The 19,705-nt window shown below is 35.3% G+C and overlaps 1 pseudogene; it reads right to left on the minus strand.

The window, feature by feature from the left end:
- Positions 1–226: 226 nt before the first annotated feature.
- Positions 227–351, minus strand: LOC131835017 (U2 spliceosomal RNA; annotated as a pseudogene).
- Positions 352–19,705: the final 19,354 nt, after the last annotated feature.

The following is a 19,705-nucleotide window of genomic DNA, read 5'->3' on the forward strand; positions in this document are numbered from 1 at the left end:
GAGCCCAGCGTAGAGCTCTATCTCTTGACACTGAGATCATGACCTAAGCCAAAACCAAGAGCTGGATGCTCAACTGACTGCGCCACCCAGATGCCCCATTCCTGTGTGATTTTTGTTGTTTTTGCTTTTGGTTTTTTGGTTTAACACAAAGCGAATTCCTCTAATGTTTAAAAAAAAAAAAAAAATTGCTGGAAGGATATGGGGACCACACAAGATTGAAAGGAAAGTTGGAAGAAACAGGCTTGGAACAGAGAGAAACCAAGGGAATTCAGAAATCTTTATAAGCAGGAAATATTTGTTAGCTTGTTATTGATACTACACTTGATCTTAGCCAAAAGGCCGAGAAGTAGCTTGTTATTGATAGATGCAGAAAACTACTCTAGGCAAATTTAATTGTTATTACTAAAAAGTTTTCCGCAAAAGCTAATTAAGTTTCTTGGTGAACTAAATTGGCTCACATGAAACTATGAGGATTATATTTTAATGTGTTATAGATAGGCCCACAGCCACATTTTTCCTAGCACAATGATCCTTTCTAAAAGAACCAGTTTCATGTTACCCAAATAAGCAAGTCAGAGAGAAAGTGAATTTCAAAATATCTAAGAAAAGGGGTATAAGAAGGATTTATGTCCCCCAAAACTAAAATTTTATGCTTTTCCTTGTCCTAGAGAAAGTTTCTGTGTTAATGGATATCCTTAAAATTTATGTATGTTTATTAGGCTATTTCTGTTTGCAAGTAACAAGCCCAACTTGAGTAAGTTTAAGCATAAAAGGTGTTCTTTAGCTTGCATAACCAACCAGTGAGGGCCGAATGGTTCTCTGGACAATGAAAATCAGAAAAAAAAAAGAAACATCAGAATTCTTTCTTTTTATTTTTTATGTTCCCTTTTCTTTATGTTATACTTTAATTGCTCAGGTTAAATTCCATACATCAGTGGGTGACAAAATCTAAGACAACCTCAAGTTCACAGACCTAGAGCTCCAAGTCTAAAGAGAAAAATGGTCTTCTTGTTTAGAGAGAATTTGAAGAAAAATTTCAAAGAAAAAGCTCTAATCACATTCCATTAAAAGTGGTGGATGACCACAAGTCCCAATTTGGTAACAACATACCTGTTTTCCCTGCTTATGTCCATTATGCTATGATTATTAAAAACCTTTTCTTTCACTCTTCAAGATATATTGGTTGAGATGATAAATTTATGGTCAGTCTTGTCTCCTATGGCTAGCATCACCTGATGGAATGAAAGAAGCAGGGTGCTATACTGGTCAACCCCAGGTGTATATATTCCATCACTCCATGGTTGGATGGTCTCTGCCTCCAAGGGACAGCCACGTGCTTCGGTAATGAAGCTTCCAATTCCTCTAAAGACCTCAAATTATATTGTGTGGCATTAATTCTCAAGTGCAATTTATTTACAGAAGTGACCAAATGAACCCAATATGAACTTTCAACATTTTTATAGACTGTTATAAAGTAAATGGAATTTTAGGACACCAAGAATTCTGTAAGAATGCCAACATTTTTTTTTCCCCACAAAAGAGTTTCTAATGTACTCTTTGGTGAGGATTCCATTGCTGTGGGCTAAAAGGTGGAGGAAAAAAAATGAAGATACATTTAGTTAATATACTAACCTGACAAAACTGTGGGTGTTTTCATTTCGCTTTTTTAAAATCTGGGGATACATTTAGTTAATACACAAATCTGACAAAAGTGTAGGTGTTTTCATTTCTCTTCCAAAATCTGGGAACTAAAAATTTCTTCTTTTTGTTTGTTCTAAAATATGAAACCTGGGGCATCTAGGTGGCTCAGTGGGTTAAGCCTTTGCCTTCGGCTCAGGTCATGATCTCAGGGTCCTGGGATCGAGTCCTACATGGGGCTCTCTGCTCAGTGGGGAGCCTGCTTCCCCTTCTCCCTGTGTCTGCCTCTCTGCCTACTTGTGATCTCTGTCTGCCAAATAAATAAATAAAATCTTAAACAAAAATATGAAACCTAAGGGAATAAATATAAATAGAAGGACTCTCAACTAAGAAATGCCCTTCTTAAAGTTTTATTCTTGTTTTTTTCTGATCTGGAAGGAAAGAGGATTGCAAAGAACTCTAATTTGAAATTGAAAGAATAATATTGGTAATTTTTATTTATTTATTTATTTATTTATTTATTTTTTAGCTCAGGGAACCAGTGCCACTGGGAGATTTGTCAAAACTGCTGTCACCTGTGAGATAAGCAAGCTATGAAATACCTGGTTAGGGGACTGTTTGCGTTTTAAAGACAAATGATCAGAAAGGGCTTTTAATGAATGCACAGTAGTCAGGATAAGGTGGAAAAAACAAACAATGGTGAGGCAGGTATTCAGTTGTTCAGGTTATGTTTACCAAACTCTAGCCTGTAGATTGGAAGGCATGAGAATATAAGAGAAAATACCAAATCAGAAGACTCAGCTTGGAAACTTCCCTCATCCATTTTTGAGTACCTGCCACGTAGGAGGATCTTTGTTAATAACTTGATGAATGAAGTGATGGGAATTTAATATGTCTCATAAATCTGAACATCAGTCTGCCACATGTGCCATATTTTTACTAAGATGCAGACATAACTTCGGCTTATTTGTCCATAATTTTACAATTATTGTTGTTAACCCATTAGTAAAAACAAGTTTATTTGATAACTGAGCAGAAATAGCTAACAAAGGCTGGGGAGTTCCGGACTCCTTTGAGAAACTGATGAAACTTTGGAAATCTCCACAAAAAAAAAAAAAAAAAGATAGTAATAAGTATAGGACTTTTAATGCAACTTCAGGTGATTCAAAGATGGCCTAATGATTCTTCATTATATCTTTTGGAATTCTTAAGAAGATTTTGTGGGGATAGACAGCTATATAAAGAATCATGACCAAAGAACCAGGTTTGGTTCTACCATTATATTAACCGTGTGATTTGGAACAAGTTACTTGAATGTCTTGTCTTCAGTTTTTCGTCTCTACTGTAAAGTCTTCTATCAAATTGTTTCCTAAAAAGGGATAATAGCCAGCTGCTGATTTCAACAAAGACTTTATAGTAACTTGAGGAAGAGGGCTACTACTGTATCTATCTTGGTTAGAATTTGTAGCATGATGTGAAAATTTCTACCAGCATCTGAAGTCTGTCCAGAACTCCACCAAGCATGCAACTGTTTCAGTTTTTCATAGTGGTATGATTACCTTTCTTAGCATTTCAGAGATACTACACAAAAGCAATAATTTATTTTAGCTATGGAGGTACAATTTTGGTGGAACATGATAGAGTCAGCTAATCTCTACCCAACATGGTGTCAGATGGAAGAATTTACCTGCGCTAGAAGATCTACTCGTAAAATGACTCAGTCTTATCACTGGCAATTTGATGTTCTAGTTATTGAGCTTCTCCATGGAGCAGCCCGGTTAGACTTCATCACTGCTTGAGGACTGGTTTTCACAAACAAATAGCCAAGAGATACAAGTGGAAGCTATCAGTTTCATGAAGACCAGACACAAAAACTGGCACTCTGCCATTTTCACCATATACCATTAACAAGCACTGACAGAGCATGGGGTTAAAGGAGGGTCATAGACACAGTGATGGAAGTGTTTAGGAATATTGGGACTATCCTTTGAAACCACCGCAGCAGTGATTGCCACGTTCCCTGATAAGCTTTGTTTCTCCTATTTTCGTAATATTATTTAAAATGTTTGGCTCAGCATTTTATGTTGGAGATGAAAGACAAACCCTGCACAAATGAACTTGCAAAGGAATCCCATGATTTAAGGGTTCTACTGAGGACAGACTCTCATACACTATGCTGATTCGAGGGAATCAATTTTTACCTAAACAAGACCAAAAATCACCCAACCAGCCAAATGAACAAACAAACAAAAAACAGGAACAAACAAACAAAAACAAAAAAACAAACAAACGAACCCCCAAACACCTGCACCCTTATTCCACATCCTGGAAAATCGAGTTATTAATACACAGTGCTTAACACTGATTCTGGTATCTTAATGTCATTCTCAACAACCAAATCTCATTGTGTCCCAAATAACCCTATAAGATGACTATTTTTCATTGTCCCACAGTGTGATCTCTCTTTAAATCTCTTTTCTGCAGAGGCTATTGTTCCTCTGGCTGTCTCTCACCTACATCCAAATCTGTTCTCCATAGCTGGATCATGTAGTGTTGTAATGCTCCCTGCCTGGCTAGTTTTCCAATGAGTATGCAGCCAAGTTAAAACACCTGTGAATTCTTTCATCCTGTGGAACTGAGCTCAACCTGGACTAAATATGCCTATCCCAGTGTACTGATGGTAAACAGCAACAACAACAACAACAAAACAGCATCAATATAGTCAGGCTCTGATAGTACCTCAGTAGGTGTATTCTCTTACCCTGAGTCTCTTAGTTCCTCCTGTGGGCAGGCCTTTTTATTTACTTATTAATTAATTAATTAATTTGACAGAGATCACAAGTAGACAGAGAGGCAGGCGGGGAGGGGGAAGCAGGCTCCCCACTGAGCGGAGAGCCCCTGATGTGGGGCTCAATCCCAGGACCCTGGGATCATGACCTGAGCTGAAGGCAAAGGCCTTAACCCACTGAGCCACCCAGGTGCCCAAGGGCAGGCATCTTTAAAAGGAACAGAGGGCTCTTGGGTATTTCTTTTTTTCTTTTTTTTTTTTTAATTTTAAAGATTTTTATTTAGTTATTCGACAGAGAGAGACACAGTGAGAGAGGGAACACAGCAGGGGGAGTGGGTGAGGGAGAAGCAGGCTTCCCATGGAGTAGAGAGCCCGATGCGCGGCTCGATCCCAGAACCGTGGGATCATGACCTGAGCCAAAGGCAGACACTTAACCACTGAGCCACCCAGGTGCCCCGCTCTTGGGTATTTCTTAATGGTTCCTTTTCTCCTCTGCCTGCTGGAAATCTGAGGGCATTTTCCTCTGCTGCTGACTGGGTGCTTCCCAAGGTAAGTCTCACAAAATTGTGGGGACTTATGCTTGGGTTCCTCCTGTAGATTTTAACTCTCAGTGTTGTCTACTTTGAGCCTCCAGCAATTCATTAACTACAGTTGGGGTTCCCCTACCCAGGCACTGCTTCTCCAGGCAGTATACAAGGGTCAGTTTGTGCTGCATTCGCCTGTCCCTCTGATCCTGGTATGCCTTGTGTCCTCCTTCCTTCTCTAATTGATCCTAGATGAGTTGTTGGTTTTTTAGCCTGTTTGGATTTTTACTTGCTATTAGGATGACCTGGTGATTTTTAAGTCCCTTTCACGTAGAACAAGAAACCAGAAGTCTCATTGTTTGATTTTTTAATGTTACCAAAACTTTCACCTCTGGTATAAACTCTCTTGGTCATGCAGTATTACTCTTTTCAACATTGATGGTTTTTATTTGCTGAAATTTTAAGAATTTGTGTGACTGTGTTGATGAGGTATTTTTGCAGTTTTCTTTTTTATGATATCTCATCTCTAATGTTATCATGGAGAGGCTGGTTTCATAAAATGAATGATTGGGTTCCCTTCTATTTATAAAAAAAAGTATTTACATAATTGGTATTATATTTTATGTAAATGTTTAGTAGAATTCATTGGTGAAACTACCTGAACCTAGAGTTGTTTTGCCATTGTTGATTTCTTTTGTGGGAAAATCCTTGCTTGCAGATTGAATTAGTTTAGATACAGAGTGATTTAGGGTATCTGTTTCTTCTTGAATGAGCTTTGGTGATCTTTCTTTCCAAAATTTGCCCATGGAACCTAGATGGTAGAATATACTAGCACAGATTGGTTCTTAATTTGGAAATTGGTGACTTTTTTCCTGGAAGATGATTATTTTTATTAAATCCCTCAAAGAATTAGTATTTGGTTTCATTGATGTTCTATCATTTTATTGTTTTCAGTGTCATTGTCTTCTGATCATAAGTTTATTATTATTTTTTTTTACTTATTAAGGTAGATGCTGAAATGGTAGAATTCATCTTTCTCTTTTCTTATAGAAGTACATAATGAATGCTTAATGAATGCTCTAAGTCTATAGTACAGATGTTTATGTGGTTTAATTTTAATTGCATTTAGAGTATTTTCTAATTTTCTATGTGATTTCTTATCTGACTAATTGGTCATTTAGAAGTATGTTATTTAAATTCAAAATATTCAGGGATTTTTGAAATAGATCTTTTTGTTGATTTCAAATTTAATTCCATTATTTCAGAATATATACCTACATTATTTGTGTACTTCTAAATTTATTAGCTCTGCTTTATGGCCTAGAATATAATTTATCCTGGTGAATATTAGATATATTATTGAATGTATGTTTTGCAGCATTCTATAAATATTAGGTCAAGTTGGTTGAGAGCATTGTTCAAGCATTTTAGAGTCTCTATAAAATGTTTCCTATCAATTACTGAGAGGAATGTGGTATTATCTATTTCTTATTTCATTTCTATTCACTTTGCTTCATGTATTTCCAAGCTCATTATCAGTAGCATACACATTTAGGATTGTTATGTCTTCTTGATGACTTAATCAATTTATCATTGTAAAATGTCTGGTAATATTCCCTATTTTCATGTCTGCTTTGTCTCATATTAATGCAAGCACTGTAGCTTGCTTTTGATTAATATTTGCATTGCATCCTTTGTTTTATCATTTTACTTTAAACATCTACATCTTTATATTTTAACAGACTTTTTGTATATGGTATAAAACTGGGTCTTTGTTTTAATCAAACAACTATGTTTTGAGGCATTTACACCTTTTAAGTTCAAAAATTTTTAATATTGTTATTTTCTACTCATTTAATATTCTCAGGTATTTCTTTTTCAATCTTTTCTGTCTTTTGGAGTTGAGATTTCCGATTTACTTTAATCTGCTCTATTGACTTTTGTGTTTAACTTTTTTAAAATTTGCTTTGGATTTTATAACATATACCTTTATCTTGACAGTTATCTTCAAATAATATTAAGCTAATTCATGTTTAATTAAGATTTTATTATTGTTTTTTCATTTTCTTCTATCCTTTGTTTCTGTTGCCACAAATTTTATTTTCTTTAATTTATCTTATTTTTAACAAAATACTTATTTTAGAAAGAGAGAGAAAATGTGAGAGCACAAGCATAAAGAAGGGGGGCAGAGGGAGAGGGAGGAAAAAACCTAAGCAGACTCCCATTGAGTACAGAGCCTGATGTTGGGCTGGATCTTATGACCCCTAGATCAAGGCTTGAGCCAAAACCAAGAGTCAGATGCTTAACTGACTGTGCCATCTAGGTGTCCCCACAAATTTTATTTTTGCTTAAATATGCAGTTATTTTTTTAAATGATGTATAATATAGAAAGGGTTGGTTTTTTGTTGTTGTTGTTGTTGTTTGATTTTTGCCTATATATTTTATGTAGATTCAGATTTCTGTTTAATTTGTTCTTCTGTCTGGAGAGCTTCTTTTATCACCTCTGACAGTGCAATCTGCAGAAAATGAAATCTCAGGTTTTGTTTGTCTGAGAAATACTTTATTTCTTATTGTTACATTTTCACTACGTGAAAATTCTATTTTGGCAGTTCATTATTTTCAGCACTTAAATAATAGTGCTTAATATTTTGTTTTGCACACTCTCTGATGGGAAGTCTACTATAAATCTTAAATTCCCTTTCCTGAAAAATGTCTTTTTGTAATACTGCTTTTTTTTTAGATTTTATTTATTTATTTGATAGAGAGAGATCACAAGTAGAGAGGCAGACACAGAGAGAGGGGGAAGCAGGCTCCCTGCTGAGCAGAGAGAACCCAATGCAGGGCTCGATCCCAGGACCCTGAGACCATGACCTGAGCCGAAGGCAGAAGCTTTAACCCACTGAGCCACCCAGGTGCCCCTGTAATACTGCTTTTCTAATTGTCTTTTTAATTACTGAATTTCCGTAAATTGATTGTGATGACCCTTGGGATATTTTAATGTTAATTCTTATGGGGATTCATTAAGCTTTTTCACCTATGAGTGCATTTTTTTTAATCAATTTTAGAAATTGTTAAGCTTTTATTTCTTCAAACGACCCCTGCCTTCTCTTTCTGGGGCTCTAATGACACATTTCTTAGAACATTATACTTGGTTGTGTGGGTGTTGTTTTTTTTCTTTGTGCCTTATTTTGTATAGTTTTTATCACTGTACCCCTCCTATTTTCTTCTGTAGTGTCTAATCTGCTACTCAATAATTTTTTTTAAAGATTTTATTTATTTATTTATTTTGACAGAGAGAAATCACAAGTAGGCAGAGAAGCAGGCAGAGAGAGAAGGGGAAGCAGGCTCCCCGCTGAGCAGAGGGCCCGATGTGGGACTCGATCCCAGGACCCTGAGATCATGACCTGAGCTGAAGGCAGCGGCAGAGAGCCCTTGAGGGTCTCGATCCCAGGACCCTGAGACCGTGTGTAACCTGAGCTGAAGGCAGAGGCTTAAACCCACTGAGCCACCCAGGCACCCCTACTCTCAATAAATTTTTAACTCCAATTACATTTTTGCTTTTGAGTCTCTTAAAATATTGTTTTTATCTTTATTCTGTTTTTTGTTCGTTTGCTTCCCCTACATTCTTGAACATGCATGCCATGGCTCCCCCTCCTCCCATCTTGATCTGCTTGTTCCATCATCAGAGTCTGTTCCTATTGATGGACTGTGTTCCTGGTTATGGGTCATATTTTCATATTTTTTTAAAAATATTTTATTTATTTATTTGACAGACAGAGATCACAAGTAGGCAGAGAGGCAGAGAGAGAGAGAGAGAGGTAGAAGCAGGTTTCCTGCTAAGCAGAGAGCCCGATGCAGGGCTCGATCCCAGGACTCTGGGATCATGACTTGATGGAAAGGCAGAGGGTTTAACCCACTGAGCCACCCAGGTGCCCCATGTCTAGCAATTTCTTATTAGATTCCACATGTGCCAGATACCTGTGAATTTTATGTCATTGATTAATGCATTTTTTTCCATATTCTTATGAATAGTGCTTTTGGTTTTTTGCCTGTCATGCAGTTAAGTTATTTAGGGTAAGTCCAAAGCAGTGTTTTATTCAAAGCTAATTTATCCCAATCTACATTTCTGTGCATTCTACCTAATGCTCTGTATATTACAAGGTCTTTCCCTTTTGGCTGTTGGGAACGTAAGCTCTCCCAAGGTCTGTATGAATGTCAGAAAGTTTTTTGACTATTCATTTCCAGTTTATTTTTCCCAGGATTGGAGTAATTTCCTCATACTTGGGCAAATTAGTGAAAGGCCTAATGCTTGACAGGACTTTAAACTTCTGTAAAATTAAAAGTATTAACATAAATTTCTTTATAGCCTTTTCTAAGTAAATATTGAGTATATGTTGTATTTAGTGATGCCAGCCTTTCTTAAAAATAGTTACATATTTTAACATTCTTGTTAAAGAAACAACTTTGTTAATTCTCTAATGGGGATCTCGGTTTTCCAGTTCATTTGTTTCGGATCTTCTATTTTTTATCTTCTGTGTATCTTTAATGAATTCATATTCTTTCTCATGTTCTACAGTTGGACATTTGGCTTCTCAATATTAAACATTGATTCTTTTTCTAATATAAGTATGTATATAGATCAATTGCCCTTAAATTATTCTTTTAACTGTTTTTCATGAAGATGGCATATTTTCATTAGTATTCTGTTCTAAGTTTTATTTTAAAATTTGTTCATTTTTTCTTTGACTTATGAATGATTTAAAGTATATTTAAATGTATTTTTATGCATTTTTACATTATCTTTCTTGCCTTTTTCTGATTTTATTGCTTTTGGCTCAGAGAATATGAGAATATCTTATAATATCAGTTCTTGAAAATTTATTGGGATTTTGCTTATGAACAAGATACATGATCAAATTTTATAATATGCTAAGGGCTTGAAAATAAGGGTTTTTTTCATTCTATGTATGTCCATTAGATAAATTTTAATTTTTTGCTCAAACCTATTTTTTACTGATCTACTGCTTGCTTGATGTATCAAGTGCTAAGGAATTTAACATCTTTTAGTATAATAAATTCTTATTATCATCTAACTTTTATATTTTCAAGGCTATATTATGAGTTGAATACAAGTTTGCATTTGTTGTGTATTCCTGGTAATCAAATACTTACTTTTTTAACTGACTGGTCTTTATCTAAAATAATGTCTTGCCTCTTAATCCTATGTCATTTGCTATTATTATATCCCATTTGCCTGGCCTTCTAATTAGAACATTTAATATTTATTATCTTTCTGCACCTTTTTTGTATTGTCAACACCTCTGACTTTGTTTCTTTTATAAAGCAAAAATTGGAATTTATTTTTGTTGATATGAATATGTAGATTGTTTTTTAGGTAAATGAAGTTAATGTAACATTATTTTACATCTTACGCATGCTACTCTGAATAGTATATAAGCAGCAAACTCTGCTTTACTCTGTTCTTACTTTAGAACATAGGCTGATGAGTGGACACTCTCTTCTGGAACGTTATTGTTGCCTGGAGCAGAAGAGCAAGAAATATGGCAGAGTATATACTTGAAATGCTTCTTCCCTGAAGTGACATATGCTATTTCTGCTCACATTTCAATACTCAAAGTAAGTTGTAGAGGGATACTAACTTCCAATCATGAGGTATGCAATTCTACTATACAAGAATAAGACAAAGCCCAGAATATCACACATATTAATTAATTACATACTGGAGCTTATGTATTTTTTAATGCTTCTTAACTTTTTTGCATATCATATTTTTAATTTCATTTTCGTGATGTTAATTTTTATACTATCTCCAGTTAACTAACAGGGGAAGGAAGTTAGAAATGTTATTTTTCTGGTTGTCTATAATTCAGAAGTATTTTAATGTTAGAATGGTTTGTTTTAACCTTTACCTTTATCTAAAGAGACTCCTTTCTGAGTAAAAAATCACCTAATTCTTCTGTGGTATAAATCCTATTTTCTATACTTAGTTGGAGATATCCAAAACCTTTGTGTTATATCACAAATTGAAAGGTTGAAGTATTTTGTGCCAGAGCTTCCCCATACCTGAATATCTGTGCTATTCACTTAAAAAGTTTCGTAACAAAAGAATAACAAGCCAGATTCCATGGAAACTAATTATTCCAATAGTTCTTAAAACTCTAGAAGCACCTTCTTTAAAAGAGCATAATACTTTAATGGTTGAGTAATATCCCATTGTACATCTATCCCAACTCTTCTTTATCCATTCACCTATCAGTGGACACGTTGTCAGCTTCCTTATCTTGGCCCTTGTCAAGATGCTGCAATAATCTTGCACAGATCTTTTTGAATTATTATTTAGTTTTCTTTGGGTAAATATTCAATAGTAGAATTACTGGATCGTATATTTTTATTTTTAGTTAGTTTTTTTTTTTTTAAGGAAACTCTGTTTTTGTACTAATTTACATTTCCACCAACAGTGCAGGAGAGTTCCCTTTTATCCACATCCTTGCTGATATGTTATTTATGATTTTACTTATATGTAAAATCTAGGAAACAAAACAAATGAACCAATGAAAAACAGACTCTTAAACACAGAGGAAAAAAACAAAAAAAAAAACAAAAAACTGGTGGTTGCCAGTGGTGGGGGAATTGGCAAAATAGATAAGAGATTAAGAGGAACAAACTTCCACTTATAAAATAAGTCATGGAAAAGTACAACATTGATAATATAGTCAATAATATTGTAATAACAGTGTGTCTGGGTAGCTCAGTCAGTTAAAGCATCCAACTCTTTATTTGGGCTCAAGTTATGATCTCAGGGTTTTGGGATTGAGCCCTATATCAGACTCTGTACTGGACATGGAGTCTGCTTGGCACTCTCTCTCCCCCTCTACAGCCCCCCAAATATTGTAATAATATATGGTGACAGATGGCTATTACATTGATTGTGGTGAGCACTGAGTCATGTATACAATTATGGAATCAAAATGTTGTACAGCTAAAACTAATATAACATCGTATGTCAATTGAATTTTAATAATAAAGGAACAGAACACTTAAACTATAACACTAAATTAGTCTTTCAAATTCAATAACATAAATTACATAAGACTTTCAGACCTCATTGAAATTACAACTCAACCAACAATATTGCTTTTAGGATCATAAGCTATGGAACTGATGTCCTAACTATGGACTGTAGGTCCATTCTTCCATTGTATAGATAGGGAAATGAAGCCCTAGGGAAACTGACAGATTTAGGCTTCTAGGCTAAGAGTTCTCTGAACTTGTTTATTGTTTGCCATCTCCTAAAACTGATACCACCATACTTTACCCTGACTCTACCTCAACTGCTATTTTAAGTATCATAACTTTATATTTTTATTGCTTATTAATAATACATTAAAAAGTCATCAATAATAGTTTGGGGAAATATTTTAAATTTTTCCTGATTGAAGGCAAATACTGCTTAGAAAATAAAATAAAATCTAACTGAGAAAATGTTTAGGACTCACAAATTATGAACATGTTTCCCCAACAAATATTCAGACATCATTGGTCATCTGTTTATTTTATAAGCTCTGACAGTTTTCCAAGGTTCAGAGTTCACATGGCATGTGGTTATCAGTTCAGACAAACATCACAGATTGTTATGAAGAGAATGTGCAAGTTTTAGTCAGCCATAACCTGCAGCTGTCTCCACTGTTACAGATATATTTAGGGTATTTTTGTACATACTTATGAACTAACTGTCTATGAAATGTCACATGTTGTAACAGGGATAGTGACAGGAGCTCTGGATGACTAGGAAACATCAAGAGTCAGTTTGATTCTGGTTCTACATATTAAAAGCTACAAATCAAAACACATCACATAAGCAAAATGCATGAACTATTCAGCCCTGATTCTGAATTCCACATAGAAAAAAATGAACTGTCACAACATTTAATGATATTGTCAGTATATATTTCCTTAAGGTTTGCAAAGAAAGCTGAAGAAGAGAAAGCTCTGCTTTTGTTAACGTTATACTAGATATTCTCCTTAAGTTAGCACCTGCTAGTTAATCAGGGACTTAGTTAAATTTATTTATTCATGTATATACTTACTGCCTACTAAGCGATAGCTTTTATGATTTTCTTTAAAAATTATTTAAGGTAGTATGCAGTAGAAATTATTTTAGTTGGCCCAGGAAAGAATCCACTTTTTGAACATGTTAGTCCTTTGGTACTAACACAAGGAGACTGCCATGCATTTGATAGCGTGGACGACTTCTGAGGTGGTATCACTGGCCAGAGTTTTTAGGTATGTATGTGTCTTGTTAGTTGATGCTTCTTCACTGCGTAAATAAGTCATATGGGCCTCAAGTATGAGGACATATTCTGAATCTGAGCCATTCATTTCATTCAATTCAACTGATCTTTTTTCAAGTAAATACTTGTTTTCCTTCCTTATGCTTTTTCCTTATCACTATTTGTTCTACCAACAATACCACTCAACATCTGCATCCTTACTATATGCCAGAAACTCTGACAACCATGGATTTAAAGTTCATTTCTGGCACCAAGGTTGCTTATGGTAAAGGTGTCTAGTGCACTGGTATGAAGTGGGCATTCTTCATGTCTCAACTATTGTATGGGACACACCTGTATTAAAATATTATTCACATAGGGTGTCTGGGTGGCTCAGTCATTAAGTGTCTGCCTTTGGCTCAGGTCATGATCCTAGGATCCAGGGATCAAGCCCCACATTGGGCTCCCAGCTCAGTAGGAAGCTGACTTCTCCCTCTCCACTCCTTCTGTCCCCTTTCTCACTATGTCTCTGTTAAATAAATAAATAAATAAATAAAACCTTAAAATACTAAATACAATAAAAAATGAAAAAAAATATTCAGGTATGTAACATTTAAAATTGGTGCCTCATGTTTTTTTTATTAAATCTTCTGACCTGTGGGGCATTAGGAGAGTGAGGGGCTATACATTTGGTTTCTCTGAAATATAAATTCAGTGTCAGAAGAGTCTAGCTCTGGGTAAGGGAAGAACAGTCCAGTATTTTCCATACAGCTAATCTATCCTACAACAGCTACTGTCTGTTCAATAGTAGCTGTTGAACAGCTACTATCTGTTCAATTCTTTTCTCTGTGTCTTAAAATACTTTTACCTATCTGTGGAAATAGCAGTGGGACTCAGCCAGCCCTGTCACATTTTCAATAAATCCATGGCAGAAGAGGTGCCAAACAGGAAAAGTAATGACTTAAGCCAACAAGAAAATAAGCTAGACAAGAGTCTTCTCATTAGAACGTGTTTAGCTCACTTGAAGTTATTATTAGAGTAGTATTGCTATTTCTATCCAAAAGAACAAAATGAAAGCTATCTCCTATAAAAGTGCCTTGGTGAGTAAGCATGTAAAAATATGTGAAAAAACAAACAAACTAACCCCAAAACAATAAAAGAGAAAGAGCAGAGTGCTGTAGTCAAAGTCAGAAATATCTTTAACTTTCCTGGACAAAAGGTTGGTTCATTTTAAGTAAAAAAATGAAGCATGAAAACTTATGGAAAATTAATGTCTTTTCATGTCTTCATTCAATCTTTAGAGAGCTAAGCTTGGGAAAATTAAAACAGCAAGGTGTAGAAGTGAATTGCCATGAAAGTATAATGTTAGCAAATCTACTTAGGGTGCTATTAATGAAAGGCAGAAATAAATGTAAATTCCTTCAAGTTTTATTGACAGATGAATTATAGGTGAAAATTCATAATGGGATTGATGGTTAAAGCCATATTCTGACTCCTAGAGGGAATTTCCAGGGTCAAGACATAATGCTGGGCAGAATATTTATGTAATAAAAGCTGTAGATATACAGTTGGAAAGACAGATAAGTGTGAATAGTGCCAGTCTTTCCCAATAATTAGCCATATGTAAATTTCTGAACTCCAAGATTACGGGAATAAAAATACACTGCACATATGATGTTATGAGAATTACAATACTAAATGTCTAACACCCACCAGATATTCATCTTTCAATGAACAGTAACTATTATTATAATTATACTATCGATATAATAAAAAGGTAATTGAGTACAGTCAGTACAAAGATTTTTCTTTTGATGTTTTAAATTTTCTCCATTTTTTTCAGTTTCTTCTATGATTAATTTCTTATGTTGGTAAAGACAATGTGACATATTTTTCATTGTCACAGTGAATGGCAAGAAAGATAAAATGTTTCATTTCTAACAGCATCTGTCCCCTTTTCTTTAGGTTTAGAATACTCTGCATGAATAGACTTTAACAACAAAAGCATAAACTGCTATATTCTCATGTCTACTAACTTAAAAAACAGATATGCTCATTGCTATGGAATGACTATGAGAAATTGATTTTCAAATTGCAAATATGTTTTGACTGGTAAGCCTTCTTTAGGAAGACCTTTACCTAGTTTTTTCAACATGTGCATCGAAGTGGCATGAAGATGCTTCAGGGAGTCTGAATGGGTCATGGGGCTTGACTTGCTCATTTCCATTCCTGATCTTCTCCTATCACTCATCAATTCCATTCCCCTTATTAGTGATTCACTTAGAAACGAAAAACATGTTCCAATTCTGCCTAATAAAACAAGAGAAAAAGTCAGATTGGGTCATCATTGAAAGGCTATCCCTCTCCCAGAAAGAGAGAGGAGGAAGAGAGTGTCATCCTTTGAATATGGTCATGTCTGATAACAATTCCTGAAATGCTGCTACCATCTTGCAAGCATGCAAGGAGCTAGTCCATGGGAGAAGTAACCACATTGAGATGTTTGGGCAGAGAGATCCAAAAGCCTGGGTTCTTGAGGATCCTAACCTATGTGGAGCTCTTTATTTGCGGGCATATATCATGAGTTTCCTTAAAAGTTTTAAAGCCAATTAGCATCACTGTTTTTTCTAACACCTAGCTATAAACCACCATAAACTGCTAAAAAAGGAAGCCCTCAATAAATGTTAATCTTCCTCATTCTCCTACTCCTCCCCAGCATCATCATTACCCAAGTTCTGATTTCCTCGTCAGTGTATATGGCCCACAGGGAAAGCAATCCCCTTGAGTCTTCTCTCACTGGCCCAGTCTCGTTCTTTCTATCCTCCAGAGTGGCCAACGCCTGCTCTGTCATATCTCTTGTTCTCCTAGCACTGTGCCCTGTTCTTCCAGGTCACTTGTAACAATTGTACTTAAGTCCTACTTTATTAGTTGCCTGTCTGTCTCACTAGATTGTAAACTTACAATTAAACTTTTCCTGTCTTATTCAATGTTGTCTACCCAGGGGAGAGCATAGTCATGAGAAGTACTAAGATCTAAGTATATATGTTAAGTGAATGAAAACAAATAAAACCAAAATGCAAAATATGAGGATTAACTGTTCCTCTAAATCACTTATTCTTTTGTAAAACATGTCTAGTAAATGTGCTGCTTACACTTGGGTTATGATTTGACAAAATTTTATTGACATCCCATATTACAGACTATAAAAATGTCCCCTAAGCAGTATCTTTAAAAGTGTGGAAGGGAATTGGGAATGATGACAGTTGAAGGAAGCGAGGAGAGACCTGTCAGATATACCCCAAATTTCATACTCGAGGGGTTAATGGTTTTTATTTGACAGTTGTGTTTTGTCTCACTTTAATTGGATATATGATTTTCTTTTGCATTTGCTGTTGACAACTCTTCAAGGACAAATACTGTACCCTGTGGGGGGAGGGAAAAAAACCAGCAGATTGCCAGATAGACTAAAAACAATTTAGCACTCAGCAAGAAAAGGAGTGAGAACCCAAGCTGATACATCCCAGTTAGACAATGTCACCACACTTCCAGATAAAAAAGAAGTAGAGCACCCCTAAACATCTCAATTAGAGAATCAAGGTGAACAGAATCATTTTCCTTGAAGCACTGCCAAATATTTGACATAAACTTCAATTTGCAGCAACAAGCTTCAAGGCATGAATTAGAACAGAAATTTTCTTTCAGAAAAATAATCCAGGAAGGAGTCCGCTTAATGTTTTTCTCATAAAGCTCATTTTGTTTAATTGAGCTGAGGCCCTGTCTGCTGAAAGATAGACTTGCCTATTACTCAAGGCATGTCCGTTCCTTTTTTCCTGTGGTGTGATCCAAAAAAAACTTTACACAGATGTGTGTGTATGTGTGTGTGTGTGTACACAATTCATTGTGGAATCAGATTCCAGGTAGAGACGATTGAAGACTGGTGTGCTTTAGAAAGATTCTTCTTAAATACATAGCAATTTGCACAGTGTTTTAAATCTCTTCTATTATCAATAACTGTGTTTAATTTCAGAGTGTTCATAGGTATTCTCTCTATATAAGCTTAACATGCAAATCTAATCCTATTTAAAAAAAAAATAAAGAATTGCCATGTTTTTCTGTTTAACTCTTCAATGTACCCATCGGCTGCAGAGGCTGGTTCTCTCCCAGGCAGAAAGGCAAATATTTAAGGGATTAGTCACTTACCTCTCTCACTGATGCCAAGCTTTCAGCAATCCCTGAACTTTCGAACAAACACACAATTTGGAAATTTTATTTTCTCCTTGTCTTGCTTCAAGATTTTTCTAATGCCATGCCAACCCCAACTACTGTTATTGAAACAACAAAATGAAGGGCACCTGGGTGGCTCAGTCAGTTAAACATCCAACTCCTGGTTTGGGCTCTGTTCATGATCTCAGGGTCATGAGATGGAGCTATCCTAGTCTGCACTCAGTGCAGAGTCTGCTTGTCTTTCTCCCTTTGCCTCTCCCCTGCTTGTTCTGTCTTTCTCTCTCATATAAACGAAATACTCAACACACACACACATACAGACCCACAAATGAGTAAAAATAAACACTGGCAAAAAAGCGGTATATATTTAGAAAGGGTAGATTAGCTATTGCAACTTTCAAAAAAATTTTATATAATTATTCAGTTATTTGTAGGGCCAAGAGGTAAAATTAATATTGATAAATATCCATGGAATATTGATATTGATTAATATCCATGAATATTGGTATTGATAGTAAGGTATCAATATCCTAGGAATTTAATAAGACATGGGGAAATGATATTTTGACGAGACCAGCCATCTAAGGCTATATGAATTTACCTCATGAAGACATCTGAAATGACATTTCTCTGTTCTTGAAAAACAATTCATTTATAGAGGCATTTATCATGTATCTCTTAGATACTCAAAGTCATCAATAGGGCCACAGTGCTACATATGCATATTGTACTTCATATAGTATGGACTTTGAAATCATCCCCTTGGTTTGCCTGATGGCACAACCTGTTGCCCCTTATCACACATATGACTTTAGTTGAGTTACTTACATTTGTTTTGCCTCAGTTTCTTCATCTGCAAAATGGGGATGGTCAGTCTGCTTCCTTCTCAGGATTGTTATAAAGTATAAATGAAGTATTTTAAGGTGTTTGGAACTAACACACTAAACACAAATTAATGGTTAGCTGTTATTCCTACTATTATAGAACACATAACCTGTTAGGACATTTAGTTATGTAGTTTATTATACCACTGTGTGAATTATACTGTGTAGAAACATTTCTAGTGTTCCAAGGACAACTAAATGCTATTAGTTAATTCAATAGAAGTTTTAGGAAGAAGGTGACTTTTGAATAAAGGAATCCTCCAATTCACCTCCCAGTAACCATGATTGCAAGTGAAAAGGAAGACTATTAGTGATCATGCTGAAACAATGGATATAAACCAGAAACCACCAAGGGAAACCCAAATGTTTGATAATTCTACATTTATGTGGCTTGGGCACTTGTCCAGATGCAAAAGGAAGAAAGGTAAAATCAAGAATAGCTGGATGTACAATTTGAGGGTCCTGAAATGGATGGAATTTTTAAGGCATAGCAAATAATTTAGTATGACTGGTATACGAAGGTACATACATGGAGAACTAAATGAATAAAGGCTGGGAGTATACTTTCGCCTCAAAATGGCACCTTATCTTGCATTACATGCAATGAGGAATACCTGAATAATTTTAATTATAGGAGTGCCATGATCAAATTTGCATTTGGAAAGATAATTCTAGCTGCTTTGCACAGATGAGAACAGGGAAAACCTAAGTAAGGGAAATTTATTATACTAGTCTAGGCAAAAAATAATGAAGACCTCAATTAACCTAAGGGCTCTAAGAAGGAAGAGAAGGGGTGGGATTCTGAGTCATTTCAAAAATTGACTTGATAACCTGCATTGAGCAATTTGATATGTAGAGATTAAGGAAAGGGAGCAAATGAAAATGCGTCAAGTTCTGGCATGGGGGAGTAGATGGGTGGTGATAAACCAAGATGGGGCGTCTAGAGTAAGAAATGTTGGGGGAAGAATGCAGTGAGGTATACCTGAAATGCAAGTTCTGTGTCTGAGATGTTGCTAGAGAAAACATCCAAGAGCTGCCCAGTATAGAACCATGTATTCTAATGAGCAAACAGTTTGGTATTTGTAATAATGGGAGATTTATGGCATTGCCTTTATGTTCTATTGAAAGAAATTAGAATAAGAGACTAAGGGTATACTCTATACTACTTGCTCTCAAAAATCACATTTTTGAATTATCTGGTAGTTACTTTTATGGTTTTAGTTTTCTGGAAGACTAGAAAGGAAATTTTTAACCAAAAACTTTCAGTGTTTCCTTTTATTTAGAGAATAAAAGAACATAGTTTTAAAGGTTTTGATTTACGTATAGACTTATGTTATCATACTGGTTGTTTAACCAAAA

Source organism: Mustela lutreola, chromosome 6 (assembly GCF_030435805.1).
Source record: "Mustela lutreola isolate mMusLut2 chromosome 6, mMusLut2.pri, whole genome shotgun sequence".
Taxonomy (NCBI): Eukaryota; Metazoa; Chordata; class Mammalia; order Carnivora; family Mustelidae; genus Mustela; species Mustela lutreola.